Source organism: Pteropus alecto, unplaced genomic scaffold (genome assembly GCF_000325575.1).
Source record: "Pteropus alecto unplaced genomic scaffold, ASM32557v1 scaffold111, whole genome shotgun sequence".
Lineage (NCBI taxonomy): Eukaryota > Metazoa > Chordata > Mammalia > Chiroptera > Pteropodidae > Pteropus > Pteropus alecto.
This window is the reverse complement of record NW_006431915.1, coordinates 4,515,095-4,523,423: the sequence shown is the minus strand read 5'-3', so window position 1 is coordinate 4,523,423 and position 8,329 is coordinate 4,515,095. Positions and strand designations below refer to the sequence as shown.

General features: G+C 47.0%; 2 protein-coding genes across 3 annotated transcripts in view; one reads left to right on the top strand and one right to left on the bottom strand.

Moving 5' to 3' along the window:
* LOC112472943 (vesicle-associated protein 4-2-like) overlaps positions 1 to 6,906 on the bottom strand; it is a 65,438-nt gene extending 58,532 nt beyond the window's left edge. The window contains exons 1-2 of one of the 2 annotated variants that reach the window (XR_003043867.1): positions 295 to 6,906; positions 83 to 223 (exon numbers count right to left, since the gene is read on the bottom strand). The gene's annotated coding sequence lies outside the window, so the exon portion shown is untranslated. The remainder of the gene's footprint in view (positions 1 to 82; positions 224 to 294) is intronic. The other variant, XR_003043866.1, reaches the window with a different exon arrangement.
* Positions 6,907 to 7,019: 113 nt separating this feature from the next.
* Positions 7,020 to 8,329, top strand: part of PTPN3 (protein tyrosine phosphatase, non-receptor type 3) — a 95,489-nt gene continuing 94,179 nt past the window's right edge. The window contains exon 1 of the mRNA XM_006906088.3: positions 7,020 to 7,116. The gene's annotated coding sequence lies outside the window, so the exon portion shown is untranslated. The remainder of the gene's footprint in view (positions 7,117 to 8,329) is intronic.

Here is an 8,329-nt window from a genome sequence, read left to right as displayed (position 1 = left end):
GGCCCAGCGCCGCCGCGACCCCCTCCCGGGCGCCGAGGGGGCGCACAGCCCGCAGGCTGCAAGCCAGGCGTGGCGGCCAGACCTTCTCGGCTACCAGGGCGAATCCGCCTCTCGGCTTTCAAAGATGGCATTTCCTGGGCCTGGCACGAACTCCAGCGCCAATAAATCCTCCCTGTTCCGCGGGCGATATGGAATGATTTATCAGGTACCTGCGGTAAGACAGCTGCAGTGGGGGGAGTGTAGTGAGCCCGCCCAACCCCCCGGAAATTCCCATTTCCAGCAACTTAAACTTACTGAGAAGTTGCGGTTGCCTTAAAAATTCATGGAAAGTTGAGACAACTTGACACCTGGGTTTTCCGAGGTGGTGAAAAAGAGCTTGTGACTTGGAAACTGGAGACCTCCGATCAAGTTGGGCTCCTCAGCCAGCTGGTGACCTTGGGCGAGTTGTTTAACCTCTCTGATCCCCAATTTCCTCCCCTGCAAACAGCCGGTAATAATGCCCACCTCCTTGGCTTGTTGGGTAGATTAAGTGGGATAAATTATGTGGAGGTGTTTGGCACCGCGCCCGGCACAAAGCAAGCGAGCAGTTGGCTTGATGTGAATTTAATTCGTTTAGAGACCCTCGTGGCTCCCATTTCACCAGGAAATTAGAATTACGAAAGCATCTTCAGGGCCTAGTGGCAGAGTGACAGACCCTGTCCTTGTGCCCTGGAGAACTACTGAAGTCAAGGGCTTTGGAAAAACAATTTTACTGAACTGTAATCAGAGAGCATCTTCTTTAAAAGCAGTTTTATACATTCAGAAACTCCAGAAGTTGGCAGTTCAGCTTTACTTCCAAAAGAGCTGTTTTGTGTGACGATCCATCTTGCAAATGTTTAAGCAGATGATGCTTGGAAAGTAAAGCCTGGTTAGAAAGATTTCTGTTCTAAAAAGTTTCTACACCCAACCTTCAGTGATTATTAGACCAGGGTTTCTTAACCTCATGGCTGGGGTTAGTTAATTCTTTGTTGTAGGACCTGTCCTGTATACTGTAGGATATTTAGCAGCATCCCTGATCTCTACCCACTAGATTCCAGTAGCATCCCTCTCAGTTATGCCAACCAAAAATGCGTCCAGACATGGCCAGATGTCCCCTGGGGGGCCAAATAGCCCATCTCCCTCTTTAGAACTGCTCTTGCTTTCTGTCATTAGCCTATCAGAGTTGTTTGAGAATTTCATCTTATGTAGTTATTATAATAACTAATCTTTGTGTAACCTTATAGAACAGCACAGCGTGCATCCACATGCATCAACTCATTTAATTTTTACAATGAGGGAGGTTGATGTTATTCCCATTTTACAGATTTAGAAATTGAGGCTTTGAGCAGCCAATTTACACGTTATATGGTGGGATATAACTCAGGGTAGTTCTTTTTCTTCTGCATCAAGCTGCATTTTATAGTACGGAGACTTTCAAATAGATGCCTTTCCTTACGATTAAATCAAGATGTAAAGTAGCTTAGAAGCTGGAAGTCTTTCTGAAATTGACTAGTTGAACATTAACAATAGTAGGCTATTATATGACAGAGAGTAGGTCGTTCTAGTTAAATATTCTAGTTTATAGTGAGCTCCCATAAATCCCACATACAGTTAATGGAATACCAATTTGCAGAGAATTAGAGTAGAATAAAACATGCCTAATACTCTATATTGATTCCAAGTTGTCTCTGGTGATTTGCCATCTCTCAAAACAGACTCCTATATGCAAATTAGACATTAGCTGGGGAATGTAAAAGGTCAAGTTCTGAAGGCATTTAAGAGTGGCTGAAGCATTCTGTTCAGCCAGCATTTACCGAGCTGCTTCTACATGGCAGATACAGTGATGGAGGTGGAGGATGCAGGGTTGGCCAGTGGACCCCAGTGAACCCAGGGTGCTTGGGGGAATTTCTCTGCAAGGAGAGGGCAGGGCCTGGTCAGGTCAGACACCTAGAAGGCCGTCAGGAACAACTTGAGACAGGAGAAAGAACCTAAGTTAACATAGTCAAATCCAGGGTCTCACACGGCTTGACTAGTCCTATATCTGAGCCCTCCTTTCTGCATTTTATAGAAAAATATCCTGGTAGCTTTTAACATTCTCATTCACACATCAGGAACCTGGTCAGACAAATCTTATCCCTGAAAGAAATTGGGGTTCCAAGCTGGTAAGTGGTCTCAGGGGATTGATTGTTGACTGTGAACTGGGAGGTTTCACGTACATTATTTAACTTCAGTGTCCTCTCTCTCCTCTCTTGCAGTGAAGGAAACTGAGCTAGCAAAGGTAGTATGGGGCTAGGAACAAGAGGGATGAATTGTGACCTTCTGAACCTCGGGTCCAGGTGCATGAGGGGTTTTGTTTTCTAGGATGGACATAAACCACCAGAGGGGTTTAGCTTTGGAGATTGGAGGGAGCAGGAAGACGAGGCACCCTACCTTCTTCCCCCAACCCTCAGGGTTTGTGACAGGTTGGGAAGGGACCTGCCTCTCTCCCTAGGAGAGCGCCAATTGATCATAACTCCAGTGCTCACTTTCCTTCCACCAGACAATGGTTCCTGGACAGCAGAGCCAATCCTTCCATCTCTTCCCAGGGTCTATTGCAGGGGCTGGAATGCCTAAGGCACTCTCCACTGGCCAGGGCGTTGACAGATTGGTGGGGGCAGGGCAGCCTGCTGGTGTTCTTCCCAACCCTTGGCTCTACTTACCAACTGTAATAGAGACAGGATGGGACCTGGTCAGTGTCCACACTGCTCTGGTCTGGGTCCTGGCAACCGCAGGCTCCGTTGTCACAGATGTCTTTCATCTACCTGAGGGGGGACTAAAGAGAGTACTTGGTTGGCCCCTGGCTGAAATCCGATCTGGTCATGGGTTCCAAGACTCAGAGATCTTGCGTCACACAGCTTCTGGTTGTGCCTCTGGTGAAGACCAGCTGTGAACACGTATTTAACCACAAATTCAGACATTTATTGAGCCTATACTATGTGTCAGGCACCAGGGTTACAGAGATGAAATTCGAACCCATATCTTGGAAGGATTCATGGCAGAGTTGGGATGATAGTGACGTATGTGTGAGATCTGTCTTGTCTGTCTTCCTGTCTGTCTGTCTCTCTTTCTATCTATATCTATCTGATAACTGCTTTAAAAGAAGATAAAGCCAGACATAAGAGAGACCAGGAGAGACAGCCACTCATTCTGACAGCCATCAGGGAACATCCTAGGGAGTAGCTGGCATTTAAATTTAGCCTTGAAGGCAGGAAAAAAATGGTGTTCAGGGGGCAGACAGAACAGCAGATGCAAAGGCTCAGAGGCATGAAGAGACCTTTTGTACTTCAGGAATGGTGACTCTTCCCTAAGTCCAGCCTTCTGAGCTTGGCTAATGCAGGACCCTACCTCCTGTAGTTAAAATACTCCCCCATCTCTGTTCAGGGGCCTGGCCTCACTCAACCCAGAAGTAAGTGTCCATTCTCCTTTTCCCTGGATAGGAGCAATGCCTCTGGGCTGTCTTTGAGGCACGAGCACCTTCCACCAGAGATGCCTCTGGTTTAGTTATTCAACACTGATTTGATACTTCCTGGCTTCCAGGCACGGTTCCTGAGTGCTTTCTAAAGATTAGCTCTTTCATTTAATCCTCAGAGCAACGCTCTGGCCATGCTGCCCTCCCAGGTAGTGGCCACTTGGTACCTAGGTGGGCAGAGCTCCTCTCCCCAATCTGTACCCTTCTTTGGGTGATGTTCTGATCACAGTATGGCTTCTGGCTGCTCTCTGCTCTTCAGACCACTGTGCCAGGAAACAACCAAGTCTGAAAGTTGTGATGAGTGCTGACTGCCATGGTTTTTTCTCCCTGACCCCATTTCCTTCAGGGGGCCTACAGGGCCCCACTGACTACACTTTCTAAATCAGAGATTGGGCTCTGTAGTCTGAAAAAGAATGTTTGTGCTGCTTTTTTGTACAAGAAGAGCCCTGAGAGGTGTTGTTTGGATACTGAGAGAGTGGAATTTTTGAGACATTTCGATGGTTTATGTGGAAAGTTAGGACAGAGGATTTGAAATTGGGATCGTCCTGGAAAATTCAGGTCCCATGATTTACTGTCAGGATACACAAGCTTTTAGTAAATATTTAAGCGCTGTGTGTAGTTTGGAGTGAATTTTTTGTACTGAGCCTATCGAAGCCTCAAAAGGGAATAAACAGTACCTTTTAGTTCCAAAATCTTGCAAATTCCTACCAGCCCCAGTTTACAGATGGGATCAGAAAGCCGAGGCTCAGAGAGATGAAGTGAATACCCAAAGGGCACATTGCTCTTAAGTAGGACAGCTAAGATTTGAACCCAAGTCAGTCCCTAGACAAATCATTTAACTGTAAAAGGAGAATACTAGAACCCGTTTCCTGTAAATTGACCATTTTCAAGAAGCTATTAAGCGAAAACTCATTAAGGCACAGAAAAATGTCCCCTCCCTTTGTGGTCAGGCCCTTGACCCCCCAGAAGAGCACTTGGTTTGGCGTTCAGTGCAGAGAGACGCTGCGGGTGAGTGATGGCCCATTCCCAGGGCAGAGCTACAGGTCCTAAAGGAGCAGGACGCAGGACCACAAAGGGGCCACAGCCTGCTGGATGCTGTGTCGATTAAAGGCACCGGTCTGGCTTTGGGAGGAGGATGTAAAGACCTGGCCTCTGCACACCACTTGCTTCAGGTCGACTGAGTCGGCCTCAGTCTACACCTGACAGTCTTGGTGAGAGAGGCATTCGCCAACTCTGTCATTTGCCACTTGACTCTGACCACTCACTGGTGTGTCTAGAGAGGGGATGATGACAGCCTGAGCTTAGATCTTGTCCACTTACTTCACCTCGCAGCCCCTCATACCCATTCTGGTTATCACATTCATACATGGCAGTTGCAGAAAAGTGGAGTCAGGGGTCAGAAGAAAAATCGGGCTGCGAGAGCCTGGAACCGACTTCTGCTCCCCGGTTAACTCGTGCTTTGGGGCGTTGCTCCATGATTGCAGATATCTCCCCTCGCTCCCCTGATTTGGGTAAAACTGCCTGCTCTAAACCCTTTCGCCACCAGATCTCCCTCCTTTTATAGCACTGTTCACAGTTGCAATTTTGTCGTTAATTAGTGTAATTATTTATATTAGTACCTGTCGCCCCCAGCTACACTGTGAGGTCTGTAAAGTCAAGTCTGTCTTTCTTAAAAGAAAAAAAAAAACTTTCTCTGAGACTTATTTTTTCTTTTAACTTTATTTTGACCTAATTCACACATAGAAAAATTCCAAGAATAGAACAAAGAATTCCCATACACCCTTCACCCAGAGTCCCCAAATGGTACCATTTTATCACATTTATTTTATCCTTCTCTCTATGTATATGCATTTTTCCCTGAACCATTTAGGAATTAGACTCTTCCTTTCCCCCAGAGTACTTCCGTCTCCTAGAAGCAGAGACATTCTCCTTTATAACCACAGCACAATTTTTAAAATCAAGAAATCAATATTGATACAATACTATTCTCTCATCTACAGACCTTACTCAGGTTTTGTCAGCTGTCTTGATGGTGTCCTTTGTAGCAAAGAAAACCCCAGATCACACGTTGCCTATGGTTGTCATGTCTTCTTAGTCTCCTTTAAACTGGAACCGTCCCTCAGTCTGTCTTTGACCTTCATGACCTTGACATTTTGGGAGAGTACAGGCCAGTTATTTTGTAGAATGTCCCTCAATTTGAGTCTGTTTAACTCACCATTGTGTCCCCAGTGCCCCCGAAACATCAAATGCACACAGTAAATATTCGTTGAATGAAGGGACAGTAAGACGGCAGGAGCTGGAAGGGGGAAAGTCAGGTTTCCTAGTCCCCCCACTCCCACTGCTTTCTTTGCTGAATGATTTGTTGTTTAGTTGCAATCATACTGTTTTCAGGTTTGAATCCTGCTGTTTTTACCACACAGCTTTCTGGAAAAAGAGAGGCTTCCTCAGGGGACAGTGAGCCTGCTGTCTCTACAGGTATATAAGCAGACACTGGGTGATGGCTTGGCAAGGATGCCGGAGGGGAGAATGGAGCATTTGATGAGGGGCGAGGCTCTGCCGGGAGGTCCCTTCCAATATGAAGCAACTTTCTCTAACTATGACTCTGATTTTGTAGGCTTAGGGGCCCAAGAATAAGGTGACTAGAATTCATCATTCGAACCAGAACATTTTGAGAATAAAAAGGTGGCTATTAATAATTGCATCTAAACAACTAGCCTCAACAGGGACTGCCCTAGGCAAATGAAGATGTGTGATCACCCAACACAAATGACTCTGAGGTTGGAGATCAGTGCAGGAGGAGTTAGCCTGGAAAATTCTCCAGCACTAGGAGTCCTCTAACTGCAGGGATCCCCAAGCCCCAGGCTTCGAGGGTTACTGTCCTGTGGCCTGTTAGGGACTAGGCCACACAGCAGGAGGCAAGCGAAGCTTCATCTATATTTGCAGCCACTCCCCAGCGCTAGCATCACCACCTCAGCTCCACCTCAGATCATCGGGCATTAGATTCTCATAGGAGCGCTGGTCTCTGGTGCCAAGGAGGTCAGGAACCGCTGCTCTAACTGGATAAAGACAAAACTAATCTTCTTGGCATTGCCTGCCAGGCCCACGTTCATGGCTTTGGTCCCCTCTGCTGTCACACCACTCTTGATGTGCTCGTCCCTCCCCAGCTTTCCTCCTGCTACACCAGCCTTCTTTCAGCCGTCCCCTCACCTGCTTCTTCCTGCCACCGGGCCCACGAGAGCCTAAAATGCCACATACCCAGGCTAGATGTAGGAGGAGCGACGGGGTCTATGATCAGTACACATGGGAAACAAACAAGCTGGCTGTGCTTTCCACTGACCAAGTTCTAAATGAATGTAAGAGCCAGGGTATGTGAGGGAGGTGGGGCAGGAGACCAGGATCTCCCTAGACCTTACCTTCCTTCCTTTTCCCCCTGGTGCTCACACCTCCACCTTGTCCTTCCTGTACGCACACCCATGTTTCTCTTGCAGCCCTACTTCTGAAATCAGAACCAAGTAGCTGGCCTTTGGCAGAGGAAGGGAAGCAGGTGGCACTGGGGATCCAGGCACGAGAGGACGAGCGTTAGATGACCAGTAGGTGCAGACAGGGACTTGGATGCAGAGAAACCAGGCAGGAAGCCAGTGTCTAGGAATCCCGCTAACAAGGTCAATGGTGGGCCATTTATCAGGAAGCCTACATTTGCAATATCGAGTGCCCCGCTTCTGGTCAGAGGTGGCAGGCACTGGGGTCCATACAGTCTGGTACTTTAACCCATTATTTGCCTAGCAAAAAAATAAAACCCTGCCCGCCTGGGTTAGAAAGGATTGTAGAATGAAACTCTGAAGGTGCAGAGATGTTTACGGGGGGCACCCCAGTCATGTGGACTTCATGAACACAGAGTCCAGTGCAGCGTGACGTTTTTATAACTCTAGGCATCCGTGACAGTGATGGAAAAGTCAGTGAGTGAAGGAGTGCGCCAGTTCTTAGAATGCAAGATACAAGTTTTCTAGTTAACTGTCATGTTTTACCGGTTAAAAATGTTCTCCCCCTCGCCAAAGCGCAGCTATGTGAAAGCATGTCGTTTGAGGTCACAATTCACAGGACAGAATGACACAGTGTCAGGACTAAGCCCCCCAGATCTTAGGTGTGCTTTCTAGATCTCATCTCAGGAAGTTTATTAGATACACTCTATTTCTATAATTTCGTTAACATCCTTTCGCATTTCTCTGACTTTAGAAATAAGTTGTGTTGTCCTTGAAGCAGTTACACATTTCTTGCTCTTTTATGTAGACGTTGCTAGGCCGATTTTTCAAAACTTTCATATGAAAAAGATGTATATCTTCTGTTGAGTTTCTATAAGGGCATACCTTGGAGATATTGTGTATTTGGTTCCAGACCACTGCAGTAAAGCAAGTATTACAGTAAAGTGGGTCGCAATCTTTCTGCTGGTGCAGTGTCTTGCCTTCAGTTTATAAGGGCTCAATATGTGTGAAGCACCATAAAGCCAAGCACAATAAAACAGAGTCTGCCTGTATTCTGTACTATTGTTTCTCAACCTTTAGCACATGAGAATCACATGTTAAAACACAGGCTGCCAGGCCCCACCCTCAGACTTTCTGATTCTGTGGGTCTGAATCAGACTCTCAGGTGGGGCCTGAAAATTTGCATTTCTAACAAGCTCTGATGCTGCTGGTCCAGAAACCAGGGACCATCCTTTGAGGACCATTGTCCCGGGCTTAGTGATAGTTTCAGACTGTGTGCTCTGCGCGTTGCAGCCAGCGAGGCCCACCCTGCTGTCCATCCTCC